The following is a 12925-nucleotide window of genomic DNA, read 5'->3' on the forward strand; positions in this document are numbered from 1 at the left end:
GGACTCTTATTGTGTTTTATTGACACTCTGTGGGAAAAAGTCATTGTTGCTTACCATCTGTATCAGAGCAATAATTGTAAAGTCAAGCATGGCAATGTGTATTTGGGTCTTCAAACAGCTAAACTTTGAACTTTTACCCACTGTAAATAAAAGAACTAGGGGCTTCATTCAACAATATCTTCCTCATCTTCCTATGGTGTCAACATTAGTTAGGTTAGTGAGTAACATTAGTTAGTTGTGTTTATGCAGGCCACAGCCACAGGGAATTTTGGGTAGCAGCTAGCGTTTTTTTTTCTCTAAATATGTTATACAAGCCTATGGTTCATTAGGTGCATTCTGCATGTTATTATGTATGTTAACGCTTTCACACTTAGCATCATTGCTGGCATGTGTTTGATGTGTTTAGCTATGTTCGGTGTGTCACTGTTTAGTGAATCATTTGCACCCTCCTGATTCAATTATCAGTTCCAGTGAGGCTTTCTGTCAGGCTTTACAATAAAGAACTCCCCGTTTTTCAGGCAAGTTATTTCTAGTGTCTTCCTCTTCTATGCCAACAGTGGTTGTGGTTGGAATTTCCACCGTTTTTTGGTTTGTTGCAATGTCAAGAAATGACAAATCATTATACTGTATCTCCTCTTAATAAATGAATAAATACACTTGTGGCACTTTTGACCAAAGCATCTCTAATTAAGAAAGAATTAATATTGACTTAAATAATGCTTTTGTTAATGCAGATCATCACTGTAACCTTTAAGTTTTAAAGTCCTAGAAAATACAGGTTAAAAGGAATGATACTAAAACAATGTTATATTGAACATCTGGCAAAGCTAAACAAGATGAAAATATGAAAAAGCACTTTTCAAAAACTGCTGATCAGACTTATCTGAGTGTTTCCCCAATATTGAAATGAGCGTTCATGATCAAAACACCTCTGTCCAAAACTCCCAGCCTGATATGCAGCAGAACTTATCACAACAGCTCAAGAAAGGTATGGAGAAATGAAGGAAACAAGCTTTATTTATAATGCAGGTGATGTTGTAGACTCTGCTGTGTTCACTCATTAAAATCATTCTCCCGCATTTGTGTGGCGACGGCTTAAAGAAGGTAAAGTTCTTTTTCACTTTACTGATGATGTGCCTCCTGAGGACAGTCATGGAATGCTGGCATGGCTGGTTGGGGTGATGTAGTTTTGTAGGAGTTCAGTTAAGGTAGCTCAGTTTAGCCCTACTTCTATTTCTTTATTAGTTTTTAGGCGAACAGACAGAAATATAACTTAGCTATCTTGCTAAACTGCCCAGTGTACACTACAAAGGGAAGAATATGGCACCCCCACTTTTTATACAAGCAAAAATGTCCAGTTCAACTGTGTGGACAATCAACATCCCATTAAACATAGCTGTAACTTAAGATGCAGACAAGTAAAATTGCCCACTCTCTGCTGCCTCTCTGCATAGAGATAAATGCCAGAGCAGATTTTGTTGGAAGCTCATTCTCACCAGATAAAGGTGAACCAATCATCTACCAGGTTGTCCATAAAATGTTTATTCCGTTTCATTTCATTTTGGTTTGTTTAGAACAGAAACTGTTCTTTTTAAAAAGTGGGCAGGGCTAAATAAAAATATTTTTAGACAAAATAGAATAGAGATCGGCACAGGACCATTTCTTTTGTTCCACCATTTCCTCTTGCTCCCACAGCATTTGTGCTGTGGGGCAGCACTGACCCTCAGGTCAGATGCAGTTCATATCCAGTACTGCCCATCTCCTGTGGCTTAACTTCTGTTATTTCCTTGTGTTGTGGAAATGTTCTATCAAAAGCATGTTTTTAATGAATGTGACATTGTGACTATATAATGAAGGAGATTGTGTGAATAAATGTAGCCAGAAGCTATACAGACTACAATTAAAGCAAGGGCAAGTTAGGTTGTCCTCGTTCAGTTGCTGACTGTGTTCAAAGGTTGCTTACCTAAATATTATCTGGTCATTTGCATGTTTAAACTGATATATGCCCACTTTGTGGATCATATTAACTCATAGAGAAAGTGTTTTAATGGGATTCTTTGCTCTGCTAGCTGAGATGTGGGATGCTGTTGGGGAGCAATGTAGTTCAGAACATATTCTGTAGCACTTAGCACTGTAGTCCACCCGGCATGGTTGATTTGGCACTGGAGCTGGGTTGGTTTGCTGCCCGCTTCTATGCACCACACTGAAAATTACTCAGTAAGACATAGCAGTGCAGATCTCTACATGTCAGTGTTGTTAACTGGCTATACTGAAAAAAAAGCTAATTTCATTCTTTTCAATTTGGCAGGCAGCCTATATTAGTTAAACAGTTTAATAGTTAACCCCCATCCCACTGCCGAATAACTGCTCCCCCACTTTTGCACAAAATCAGGCACACATGTACATGCACACAGCATCCATAAGAGCAGGCATACGTCACTCCTTTGTTGCCCAAATTATCATGCCATGAAGTACTGAAAAACAAACTGGGTGAAAGTTTTCTTTAGTCCTCTAAAAAGCATAGAACAGCAATATGAGGGATCTAGCTAGCTGACTAAGCCCCTGTTAGGCAAGTTAATGTTAGCGTCCTAATTGGTTTACAGTAATGTTACATTGGTCAGACAATGTGTCTTAACAAGAGAAAGTGACAGATGTCAGAAATACATTATCTGGTGAGTTAATAAGGTAATTTTATATGTAGATGCCGGGCCAGTAGGTAGGGTCATTCATCCACTTTGATGGAGACTGAAAGAATACTAACCTATGTCTTTCAATTTCTCTTTGTAACGACACCAATCATTGATTGGCAACAACAGGACATAATTGTTTGCCTGACTGCCTGTAGGATTTAGGATTCAAAAAGCTATAAATCAGACTGCTCTGCCAGACTTAGAAGGATTCGGTGAAGCGCAAACATGGATTGCTTGTGAGTTAGAAGCCAATAAATTGTTACACTTTGGATCTATTTTTGTACAAAACAGTTCTCCTAACTCTTGACATAAATGACAGCGCTCTCATTTACAAAGTTAGATTTCTTGGTTATTGACACTGCTTTTTGGTTTTCAAAACATTCAATACATGCGTGCGCCCACAGGAGCAAGATTAAACTAATTAGAAATAAAACACAGATTTAGATTCCCTGGGGCATTTGGCACAATTTCTCAAGATTTCGAGAGGTAGAAAAAAACTTCCATCAAGGACTGCATCCTGCAGAGTGCCTCATACAACCTCCTACTGTTCTGCACTGGCAATAAACAACCTGGCAGAGCTTCATGTGCAAACTCAACAGGTTGTTTGCAGTGTCCTTCAAAATGTGTCCTTTCTCTGATACTGCTGGACATTCAGAGCTAATGCAAGAGTAGAGGAAGCCATGTTTCTTTTGCTCTGGATGGATGAGTAAACACAGAAGGGCGGAGAAGGCGACTGCAGATCTCTGGTCAGTTTGGCGTTCCAATTTCACACTTGGGCTGCTGTCTGTGACGTATCTGATGCTGCTCTCCTGATGGACCTGCTGTTTGACTGACACTAAAGAACTCAGGTCCAGACAATGAGAGTGTAAATGCTTGGTTATGTTTTTTCTCTTGTTTGTGCTTTTCTGCTTTTTCATTATCCCTTAGACATGTTCATCCATCTTTTTAATGTGACAACAGAGGTGTGAAATCTTACACATTTGTCAAAATCAGTAAATGGGTAAGTAGGTGAGGTTTTTATGCTGATTGTATGACTAATACTTCTCCAAAAATAAAGCATTGGAAGCCAATGTTTACAAAATGAATTTGTATGAAAAACAGAGTGTGTAAAACAACAAGAGGAGGTAATGTCAGATTTGTTTACACATGCCCAAACTCCTTTACATTCACAGCGGCAGAGCTCTGCTCTTTCACCATCAACCTTCCACTTCTTAATAGAGATCTGAGATGTTGGTTTGCCATGTTTTTGTAACATACAACCATGCCTTGTCCCTGTGTTTGTTTGTTTGCAATTACTGGCTGGTTATTATATTTTTGTCTGCCATGTCCTCCCTGGTCCACATGTAGTTGTTAAGTTAGTCTCTGCCTAGTCCTGCCTGTTTCCTATGTTTTCTGTCTGTTTCCCTGTCCTTCTTGCCATTGTTCTGAGGTGTTTGTGTTTGCATTAATAATGTGTAAGTATAGTCCCTTTGTTTCATTTATTCCTTGTTGAGTCTTATACAATATGTGTGAATTTTGCCCCTGTGCGCCATCACGTTTATACCATGCTTATGTTTGATTAATGTTCTGGTCTCTTTTGGTTTGCTGTTTAGTTTTTAGTTCCATACTTTACTTCCCTTTTCCACATTTGCTTTGATTCCCAGCTTTGTATGTCTGTCTGGATTAATAAACAGACATTGTATCAACATCCTGTGTCCTCTGGAAAATGTGACAGTTTTATTGTTTATACAAGGATGAGAACACTGAATCACAGAATCTCTGGATGTCTGGCTAGAAAGAACGTTCTATAAAAAAGTCTAAATATAGTTTTAGTCTATTTATGAAATCCACCTTATCTTACCAATAACACTTTAATTTGTTGTTGTTGTAAATACTCTGGTAGAAGTTGAAAAAAACAAAAAAACTGTAAATGTACATTATTCCTTAATATAAAATATCAAAAATAAAAATAATTATTTAATTAAATTATTTTATTATTATTATTATTATTATTATTATTATTATTATTATTAATAATAATAATAATAATAATAATAATAATAATAATATAAAATATAAAAAAAATATCTAATAATTATTCTTGAAACAGGTTGTTTTTTTGTTCTCAGTGTTCTCACACTGATTACAAAAATGTTTAGGCTGCAACTACATTACTGAAAATGATACAGTTTTTTATTGAGATTGGCATTTTATATTCAATTTACAGAACCACAAGTTCAAAAACATATGCTGCTAAGTGGGAACAACCTTCCTGACTGTAAGTGTTAAATTACTTTTGCAAAAGACTCATCAGTTTTGAAAAGAGTTAAAACACTTTTAAAAGATCTGAATCAGTTTATAAAAGACTTTATCACTTATCACCTTTTCAAAAAAGTGTTATTTTCAAAATAGTCAGTGATTTGAATCTTTTGAATAGACAACTGCCTAAATCCTGGTCAGACTGGCATTTTCAAAAGGCCCATTATGATGTTATTTTCTCACAAACTGGTCCCACCCATTGCAAATCAGAATGTGATTGGTTGATTTGCAGTTAGTGCACTCATTTATGGTGTAGCTTGTATATGCATAGAAAAGCATAACCAAAAAGATTTACACAGAATAAGAATCTATTGAATTTATTTGGTTCTGGCTGTTGGTGACTCTCTAGTACTGAACAAAATACAGACAATATACATATAATTTACAGACAATATACGGTGTATGCAGTATAAATAGTATTCAGGCAAAATGTTGAATATTCTATACTAAACAAGGGTAGTAATATACAGACAATGTATACATTATTCACAAACAAGAATATGCTAAATAAAGTGTAGTGTACAAGTATGGGAATGAAAAATGTGGTGAAAATGTTATGGATGTGAAGCAAGGTGTAATAATTATCTGGAGAGGACAGGATTAGTTATGTTCTAGAAGATGATTTTACTGGTCAGCTATTTATGAGAGTGATGGCATGAGGAAAGAAACTCTTTGTCTGGCAGTCTTTGCTTGATTGTCAGGGGAGCACCAAGGATTCTTTCAGCTATCTATCTTTATCTATACACTCTTGGCTTGAGAAGAAATGCAGGTTTCTGCATATTTTTGAACATATATTGTTCATAGCTGTAAGGTATGTTGTCTGCATAAAACAGTTAGTGAGTGCAAGTACAAAGAAGGTGCTTCTTTTTCACTTTTTGACTGAATCCAACAGTTTTTTTGTATCAGGTTTTCAAGATAAATGGGCATACAGAAATGCCCCAAAATTACCTGTAGTGTATTTACTTTCATTGAAAGTTAGAATGGTCCTACCTTCTTCCTTCTACATTTTTTGAGATACAGGGGTTTTGCATGACAGCAATCATATATGCTTCTTCTGAATAAGCTAAAAAATCTGAGAATACTACAGGACTTGGTTTTCTCTGTGGTTGGGAAGCTGATGGATTTAGTTGCTCTTTGTGTCAGTGTCTTCACTCCTACCTGCAGTGCCATGTTACCTGCATTGATCTGTTGGCCCTTCTGCACCCACACACCCCCAGCTCCGGCCTGAAACTCACTTAGCTATGACAGCGGAGAGTGAAACAGGTCAAAACGATTGTGGGGGACATATACCTCCTATCTTCCTCTCTCTCCTTTTTTTTCCTCTTTCTTTCCCACCATGATATCACAAAGACAGTGGGTCATTTTTCTTTACAGTGGCCAGCTCTCTCCTCCCACTCCAGCCAGGGAGGCACCCCCTGTGGTGGCAATCAGAGACTTGACGGAACCCTGGCTGCAGTCAGCTGGTATTTTTTGCTGCCCCTTCGGCACTACCTCGACGCTCTGCAATCCTTCATATAGCAGCTGCTTTGACACCCTCCTATATAAAGGCAATGCATCATTGGGGGAAAGGCATCAGTTAAAGGGGCTGGAGTGGAAGTGAATGTGGGTAATGAGTCAGAATAAGCTAAAAGAAAGAGGTGACAACATAAAGGCAGCTTCAAACTGTGCAACGCTGCACTTTGAGATCGAAAAGTATTTTTCAAACTTGTTCACACATCTGCGCAAATGTCTGGGCACAAGTGGGTTTTCATGGTTCTTGAACGACCCTCTCTAACCTTTAGAAATATAGAAAAAAAGAAAAATGGACACATATTAGAGCAGAACTGCTGCTTCTACTATTAACTTTCTTAAGAGCTTTTTTTTACAATGGGAATATAACTTATAACTGCAACATTCAAAAACACAAAATAAATTAGATTTAGGTAGGAATGTAGTGGTACCAGAATTCATTGGTAAATGAACTGTTACTTAAAACAATGAACTGTTAAAAAAAAAAACAATATTGTGCTGAATAACATTTCCAAAGCAAATCAACTTTTGTGGCATAGTATTTCGACTATGGTGGCATAGCATTTCTACTGCACTGCCCAACTGCTGGAAATACATTATGCAAATAGCCTACGTGTAATAAATAACACATATTAATATTACAAAAATGTTGGTATGTAGCCTTCAAGTATTTAAACCAAACAATAAAGTGTTGTGAAACTTACTCAACCTTTTTTGATGGCATGAGGAAAGAATCGGTTGCTTTGTCTGGCAGTCTTAGCATACAGGGTTCTGTAGCACCTGATGGAGGGGAGGGGTAGAAAAAGATTGTGTCCAGTGTGAAAATAATCTGCAATGATTTTCCCTGCTTATTTCTGGGTTTAGCTACCTATTTTTATCTTTTTATGTCTTTGATTTCAGAAGATTTCAGAAAGAAAATGTCTGCATACTTTGGACATATTTTGTACGGAACTGTAAGGTAGGTGGTCCGCATAAAACAGCTAGTGAGTGCATGTACATGACACTTGAACTATGGAAAAAATAATGCAAATAGCCTAGGTGTAATAAATAACAAGCACCATTTTAGTATTACAGTGAAGTGACATGTAGCCTTCAAGTATTTAAAACAAACAAGTGCTGTGAAACTCACTCAACCCTTTGACACAGCATACAGTCAACAGCGGTTCCCAGCCTGGACATGAACAACTTGTTGATTAGAACAAGAAGGCCACTGAAGAACAAGAGCAAGATGACCTGATTCCTAGTATCAAGTCCAGCATGGGCAAATAACAATAATGTCTCATCTAGTGATCATTATATGTCAGTAACAACTTATTTGAATGTTTTGATCGCCAAACCAAACTGCGCTAAAGGTAGGTAAAACCATTACCGTAATTATACAAATATTATGTCATACCCAGTTCAAATACAAAGTCATTCAGTGTTTTGGGGAGGGGGGGGGTGTTAACATGCCTTTTTGGACAACTAGCTCCCCTTAGCCCTCACATCAGGGAAAAATTTCAACCCAGGCCCAAAATGCTGCCACCACTTGTGGCAAAGCTGGAAACGCATGACAATGGCAGAGCCATGGCGGATGGGTTTACACAGCACATTTGGTAATTTGCACACCCACCTGCACTTCAGAGCAGCACAATTATGGGATGTCTCTGGGGCCAGAGGCCGCTCCACTCCTCACTGCAGACTGACACGCTCCTCTCCGGCCCGTCCAGCCTCGCAGCCTGGCCGTGAAATGGATGTTAATTCCTGCTACTATCTGTCCCACACAGCCTGTTCTAAAACATCTCTCTTTTTCTCTCTCTCAACACACACACAAGCACACACACATATACTCTGATCTGCCAAAAATGGAGAGAGAGAAAAGGAAAGGGGAACATGAAAACATCAAACAAGCCTGTGAAATGCAAAGTAGCGAGAATCTTTTTCTCATCAGTGTGACTTAACCCCTTACCACAGCAAGGCTTATTACACACTAAGACAAATTATTCAGTAACTACAGGGACTTCTGTACAAACTGGTGGGGCTATTCTTTGATAACAGACGTTTTTAATAACACTGTTGGCCCGCCGTTGGGCCGTAGTTGTTTAAGGGGTTAATGAGAATTCTATGTTCAGGGTCTAAGTTAAAATAAACTGAGAAGTCATGTGGATCAGTTTAGAGTGAACTGTCCTAAGTGATCTAGGAATTATCACTTTAACCAGCATTTATGATGGGCAGCAATGGCTATTAAAAATCTAAATCAAGTTGGGGCCATGGTGCAACGAGCTGAAATTAGAGTAAGGCAGTTTGACTGCTCTCTGTGCAGCTATAAACGCCCTCATGTGAAATGCTTTACCACACCACGATTAAATATCACTGTTGCTGTCCAAGGTGCTGAAGAGATTGTTGGGGCTTTTGGTGGCTCATTATTGTGTTTTTATTAAAGCTGTCAAGTAATTGTATCTTTTTTTAAATAATAATTATTTCCATGATTTTGTGTAGTTAATCCTGATTGTGTTTTTTTTTTATTATTATTATTATTCTGTTTAAGTTTAACTTATTTCAGAGAGAGAGAGAGAGAGAGAGAGAGAGAGGCAGATCAAGAGAAAACGATTTACCTGCAGATCGGCCTGGAGGTTGATGTGTCCATTGTTTTCTGCCAAACACTGTCAAGTATGGTCTGTTGCATACATACTACATGGGCTAACGTTACATACAGCCTGGCAGAGTTTGTTTTGAAATACAACTCTCCATTCCAGAGGCCTTTCTCTATCAGTCACCCAAGTGTAGAGCGATTTCTAATAAAATCTGATTCACTTGAAGGCTAAAGTGGCATGCATTGAATGTGCAGCTCAAACTACAAGTGATTCATAGAGTCACAAAGAACCTGCATTAGCAGTGCTAATATTTTTTAAATGTGAGATTGCACTGATGTGTCATTATCGCATTCACTTTGACAGCCCTAGTTCTTTTTTTATATGGTTACTCTTATGGCTTTTAACCCTTATAAACACATCACTACAAATATCTGAATTATTACAAACTTAATATTACTAATAATAACTTGAATAATACTAATAATAAGTTGAAATCTAGTAAATTTTTATGTCTATCAAGCAATTTTTTATAGTGATATCAGAATTCTCTAAAATGAGGACTTGAAATTACCTACAGCCCATTTCAAAGATTTTCTGAAGGAAACACACAGCATGTATGACTGCATTGCAGTTACGTTCCTATGTATAACTATGTAGGGGTGCAGCAAAATGACATTATTTGTACAGTTGCAATCAAAATCCCCATTGCAAATTAGTTTTATTGGAAAAATGACAAATTTTCAGCTGTTTGCAATAAACCAATCAAACAAGATCAATTTAAATGGCTCAAGACACCTAATATAACAAGTGCTTTCCCCAATTTTAACACAAAATGCAAAGATTTTCTATGGGGTTCAAGTCAGGCAAATGTGATGGCCTTCTTCTGAAATCAGGCCTTGGTGGACCTTTGGATAATTTGGTTGGATGCTTTGGATAATTGACCTGTTGGAAGTTCCAATGATGCCCATGCTTTAGCTTCCTCACAGAAGGCATGATGTTTTCGTCTAGGATTTCCTGATGCTTGATTAAACCCATCTTGGCCTAAACAGCTGGAAGTTTGTAAAATTTGCTAATAAATCTAATGAGCAATGGGAGGAGCAATTTTGATTGCAACTGTATCTTTATAGTGTTATAACATAAACATAGTTTATGTTTAAAGGGTTCTTTAAGCAGCATTTAATGATGAACAATGATGATAAGTGACAGTAAACATGCAGTGAACATTCAAGTTAATATGTTAAATGAAGGTATTTCTGTATTTATTTTAGTTTTACTGTAGATACAGCACTGTCTACTAGTGCTGTATCCATAAGCTAGCTCTGTCATTTCTGTCAGTAAGAGACCATGAGCCACAGATCATGATCAAACTGATCAAAAAGGGACCTGTTCTAAATAATGTATGAAGCCTTCAGCAAGAACAGTCACAATAGTGTGTGTCTCTGCACAGCAAGTACAAGTACACAGTGGAGGGAAATGATGTCCCTCCAGGACTATGGTGCAACATGGAACAGCAACAATACAATACAGATCAATAAAGTGCAAACATAAATGTGGAAACGTGGAATCAGAACAACACAATAAATACAATAAATAGAACATACATTAGACATAGTAAACAGACAGGACCAGTCCAGCGCCAACACAGCACTCAGTACTGAATGTGTGTGGTTGGGATAAGGCACAGAGGTATGTAACATGCTATGATATATATCTGTATGGCGTCAATGTTAGTTAACACTGTTAGTGTTAATTTAACACTAAAAGTGTGGACTTAACAGTGGTAATTCTACTGTATACAGTCCCACTGGTGGGGTTGAGAATGAACGACATCCAGTATTACAAGGTTCAAAGTATTCAAGTGTTCATAGTAATTACAATGGTATAGCTTGGTATTAACAATGACAATAACATGAAAAAGCTCACAAATGATCTCAAAATGCTTATTTTTAATAGAAATACACAACCTATTTTCCAGGTTCAATCTTTATGCTATTTTTATTTCAGACCTTTGTTGAAGTGCTTACAAGAGATTTTAATCCTAAATTCCTCAAAAAATAAAGGAAAATACAAAATACAGATTACATCATTCCCAGTAGACATCCTAACTCTTTCCCCGTCTTTACTGCCATCTGCTTTACTGCTTTGTCCTTTTCATTAGCTGTTGCTGCAGTTGTGAAGTGTGACGGTTGCATTCCCCTTGCAGAAGGTATTCCTTTTAACCTGTCCACACTATATAGTTAGTCAGCTTGTCTTCTGGCCCCCGGGTGGCAGTGTGCAAAGTAGAGAAGCTGACATGTTAGCTCACAGCAGAGCTGTGCTTATCGCCACGCTGATATGATGGCCATTGGCATCTGTCGCAACAAGTTAGCCGGCCTCAGATAGTGACCCCCCCCCCACCCCCCTCCCTCCCGACCAGGTCTTCATGAGTATTTAAGTGTAAAGCAGCGTGACAGTGCCTGGAAAGCAGAAAAGAACTTGCTCACACACACACTCACGGAAAGCCACATATCCACACCAACACACACACACGCACTTCTTCCATTACTGCCAGATGGGGCTCCCTCTCTTTCTTTTTCTCGCTCCCTCTGTTTCTCTCTCTCCCGGTGCTCCACGCCAGGCCCGCCAGCGTGTAATAGTTTGTAAGTACTCCCCTGTTACAGAGCGCACCAGTGCATACGCAAAGCCCAAAAGGCCATGCAAATGTGTGAGCGGAAGGTGCATTACGACAGGCAGGGAGATGGCATACAAGCATGATGGAAAGGGGGGGGTAGTGTGTATGTTTGTGGGAATTAATCCTTCATGGATATCATTACAATTCATGTCCTTTGTGAAACGTATTGACTGCTTTGATTAGAGATTTGAGAACGACTCCATCTTCCCCCACCACTCCTCATCCCCATCCCCATCCTCATCCCCATCCCCATCCCCATCCCCATCCCCATTCATCTGCTTTCCACATCGTCTGATGTCTTCACATGTGTCTCTGATTAACATGCGCAAAACAAACAATAATGACTGAATAATCTAGATATTAGTGCCGGCGTGGGCTGCTCTGAAGGTTCTACATGCAAGCAGGCATGCTTTGTTGATCTAGACCGCTATTTGCATGTAATGTGGCTGCTCTTCTGCCACCTCCACTATACAGTGGCGCACTGTTTCCCTCTGTTGGCTATTGAGGTAACAGCAGACTCAGGGAGAAATCGAACAGGTCTCCTGTGACTGAGCTGAGGAGCAATTTCCACGAAAATAAATCATTCCTCCGTCAATAGGTTCATCGTTATCTTGAAACTGAGTAAAATTCTTGATTGCAGGAAAACGGCAGGAAAATTGCTACAAAGAGATTCATCGGCATTGATTTCGGCCCTCTTTCTCTCTCGCTCTCTTTCTTTCTATATCTTCCTCACTCAGATACACACACACACATACACACAGACAGAGATCCAAGTTTATATAGCTACAAAGGGAAGCAAATCTTTACACACACCAAGGGCAAGTATGTGTGTGTGTGTGTGTGTGTGTGTGTGCTCACTGTAAGCAAGCCTGGGTTATTTATTCATATCTAGGCACTGAAGTGAAGTACTGGAGTCAACTGAGACTGCCTCAGTGTGTTCAAACACAAATTCGGTGTGCTTCCTATTGAGCTTATTATCATTGTAAAGGAGAAATACACTACAAGGGTTTTCAGTCCAACAGTGACAGGAATCTTACAGAGCTGAGGAAGTTTCCAGCAGCAAAGAGAGAACAAGCAAGACCAAAAAAATCATCCTCATCTCTCTCTCTCTCTCTCTCTCTCTCTCTCTCTCTCTCTTTCCCTCTCTCTCTCTCTCTCTCTCTCTCTATATATATATATATATA

The sequence above is a fragment of the Salminus brasiliensis genome, chromosome 2 (assembly GCF_030463535.1).
Source record: "Salminus brasiliensis chromosome 2, fSalBra1.hap2, whole genome shotgun sequence".
NCBI classification, from domain to species: Eukaryota; Metazoa; Chordata; class Actinopteri; order Characiformes; family Bryconidae; genus Salminus; species Salminus brasiliensis.